The sequence below is a fragment of the Peromyscus eremicus genome, chromosome 6, assembly GCF_949786415.1.
Source record: "Peromyscus eremicus chromosome 6, PerEre_H2_v1, whole genome shotgun sequence".
Lineage (NCBI taxonomy): Eukaryota > Metazoa > Chordata > Mammalia > Rodentia > Cricetidae > Peromyscus > Peromyscus eremicus.
Genome location: NC_081421.1, coordinates 120,380,969 through 120,384,425, shown reverse-complemented (window position 1 = coordinate 120,384,425; position 3,457 = coordinate 120,380,969). Strand labels below are relative to the sequence as shown.

At 36.5% G+C, this 3,457-nt stretch overlaps 1 long non-coding RNA gene across 1 annotated transcript; it reads left to right on the top strand.

Annotated features, from left to right (window-relative positions):
• Positions 1-708: 708 nt before the first annotated feature.
• LOC131912758 (uncharacterized) lies at positions 709-2,823 on the top strand. Its single transcript, XR_009379709.1, has 3 exons — positions 709-792; positions 1,783-1,859; positions 2,721-2,823. It is a non-coding gene; the product is annotated as an uncharacterized LOC131912758 (long non-coding RNA).
• The last annotated feature ends 634 nt before the right edge of the window (positions 2,824-3,457 follow it).

Genomic DNA, 3,457 nt, shown 5'->3' with positions numbered 1-3,457 from the left:
ACTCTCAGGGGTATTCTACATGAGGAGAAAGATGCCTGCTGCATCACTGTACCACTGGGTCTCAACATATTGTCAATGCAGACACTCTGTCCCACTACATTAGTCAAGTCCAGCACTCATTCAAACAAATATAGATTCAATATCAATAATGTATTATGAGACATTATTAAGAAACTTGGGGTATATCAGCAAACCAAAGTACCTTCAGTGTGTGAACTATATGTTTTATTGAAGAAACAGACTCCCAATGTCAAAATAAATAAAGGAATCATATAGCATGTTAAGACAATGACAAGACTTACATTAAAGAGAAAGATGAAGTAGAGGGATTAAGAATTCCAGAAGCAGGAGCATCTTGTAGCATTTATGAAGAGTTAAATGGCCCTCTCAGAAAAATGGGATTTGAACAAAAGTTGAAAGGAGATAGGGGAGAGAGGCTGTATGAAGCATGGTCAGAAGAAAAATCCAAATAGCCAACATGAAGGCTCTGCTGCATGTAAACTGAGGAAATTGTCCAGGAATAGCTGGAGAAGAGTGAGAAAGCAACAAGAGATGTTTCATGTAGAAAGACAAATGGGATCTTATTCCAAACAAATGCTCTGATGTCTTGTTCATAGTATGAGTGAAGCAAAGGGTTCTATTATGATTCTACAATATTTTCTGAAAATAAAATAGAATGATCGACGTCAGAATTTTGAGCATGGGAACAGAACATGGAATTTTTATCTAGTGTTGCTGAATTTGAGTTGCCCTGTGTAATTCTCCAGTCCTGCCTGGCCCTGCAGCACTCAAGTAAACACACAGAGGCTTATATTACTTTCAAACTGTACAGCTTAATGCCTCAAGCTTCTCGCTAGCTAGCTCTTATACCTTAAATTAACCCATTTCTATTAATCTATGTTTTGCCACATGTTCTGTGGCTTTACTGGTCTGCTGGCATCTTGCTTCTCCTTAGGCAGCAGGCTGACATCTCTTCCACTTCTCCTTTCTTCTTTCTGTCTCTCTCTCTTGGATTTGCTGCCTGGATACAACCTGACTCGCCAAAGGCCAAAGCTTCCTTATTAACCAGTCAGAGCAAGACATATTCACAGCATATACAAAAACCTCCCACAGAAGCCCGGAGATAAGAAGATAGTGAAATTAAGTAGACATTTGGTCAAATGAGTCTGCAGTTTAGGATGGCATCCTGGACTGTAGGTGTAAATACTTATATAATTGACACATATTTTTATTTCAAGACTAGATAATATCAGCAAGAGAATAGGATTCATACAGAAGATAAGTGATATCATTCACTCTAGCATCAAGAAACTAAAAAGGACTAGGACTATGTAAGTAGGCAAAAGAGAGCATTTGCAGGAAGTTCAGCATGGTTTAATAACTCCAATGATGACTGTGCCACAGAGGAATGACCATCTGGGTCCAAAGCACTGAGAGTCAAAGGTTGTGTTTAGACTAGAAATTATCTATTGAGCTAATTGCAATGAGGAGAGCAGTTTGTTGGAGTAGTAGAATATATCTTATATAATTAGATTAAATAAAGATGAGGAAAGAAGAAATGGGTTGTCATGATTCAATAAATGTTTTTACTGCTATGACAAAAGAATCTTAGGCAGTAATGATACTAAAGAAATGCTTTGGGAATTTTATGGTTTAAATAAATATAAATATGAATATATATCTAGACTTGGTCAGATGTACACATAAAATTTTTGGCAGCCAGAACAGACTACCTTAGATTGGATAATTTATAATAGTTTGATTTTTCTTTCTTCCTTACAGTTCTAAGAACTAGAATGTCTACTATTTAGAGATCTACATCTGTGAAGACTTTGTCATCCTCTTGTGGAGGACAGAAGGTATGAAAATATGAGAGATTACAAGAACTCATACTGTGGCTGAAAGCCCTTTGATAATTAACTTTAATCCATTTAGGAGATAAAGCCCTCTAATCTCAGCACTCCCTAATTGGGCCACCTCCCAATATTGTTATGCTGGATGTTAGTTTCTGTTGCCTGGTTTGAGGAGACATTCAAACCATAGCGACTTAGTCATATGTCTCCCTTAGTCACATAGCTTCCAGCCCTGCTATGATAAGAGTGCTGATGTACAAACTGGAAAGAGGGAATTTTCAACTGTTTCTTTGAGTAGATTTGGAGACACTTACTCTACCACAGTTGTCTTCAGTATCCATGAGTTCTATATTTTAAGTTCAACCAGCCACAGAAAGAAAATATGTGAACAAAACATGCATGGATTGAACAAGTACATACCTTTCTTAACATTATTACCTAACCAATACAATATAATACTATCAATCATAGCATTTATATTAAATTAAGAATTACAAGTAGTCTAGAAATGATTTAAAGATAGGAAGATATGTGAGGAAAATATTCAATCACAATACCAACTTATATAAAAGGTTCTAGGATCCATAAATTTTGGTATTCTTGGTGATTTTGTTTTAATTGACAACTTGACCAAAGCTGGAATCACCTAGGAAGAGAGCTACATGCACAGGTTGTTTCCATTGGGTTGGCTTTGTATATACTGTGGGAATCATTTTAATAAAGTTAATTGGTGTGAGAAAATCCAGTACGTTGCAGGTAGCACTATTACCTAGGCATGCAGTCCTAAACTATGTAAGAATGGAGACAGAGCTTAGCATAAGCAACTGAGCACACATGCATCCATTTTCTTTCTCCTCTTAACTGTAGACGTGACAGTCTGAGCAGTCTCAAGTCTATGACACTGTGATGCCCTGCAGTGATACACCAAAACCTGGAATTCTGGGCCAAAATAAATTCTTTCTCTCCGACATTTATTAATTTTGTAGGTATTTAATCATAGTAGCAGAAAGGAAACTAGGCCACCATCTAAGAGAAGTTATAAAACCAGGTCTCAGTGAACACTGAGGGGCCTCCCAGTATTGGAATCCAAAGAACACTGTATATGTTAATTATCATACTCAACAGTGGATTAACTTATGAAGTTACAACGTTATTCACTTATGTACCATGTTGAAAATTGTGTAAGGGCAAAAATGGCAAAAGCAATTGGGTGTAATGGATAATACTAATTTTCTAAATGCTTGTTTCTTTCTCTCGCAGTGAAAAAAGAAACAAGAAATTTGGTTAAATTGGAGGGAAGGAAGGAGGTATCAAATCTTGGAAAATGAAAGGCTTTGGGAAGTGTGTGGCAATGCCTAACTATATTAACCTTTGTGTGGTTCATAGCTATGGTTTGAAATGAGAATAGTCAACATGGTTGTAGATTTATCCTCATTAATAAACTGCTTTAGTTCACTGACACAAGTAGGGTGGCTCGAATTTATCTAGGGTTTTAGTTTGGCAAAATGAGTTTAAATTTTCAGTCCACAGAAGATGGGTTTAACTTGTCCCAAACATATAATGCTAAGAGAATTGTAAATCTCTTGCTCTTCATGCGGAAATCA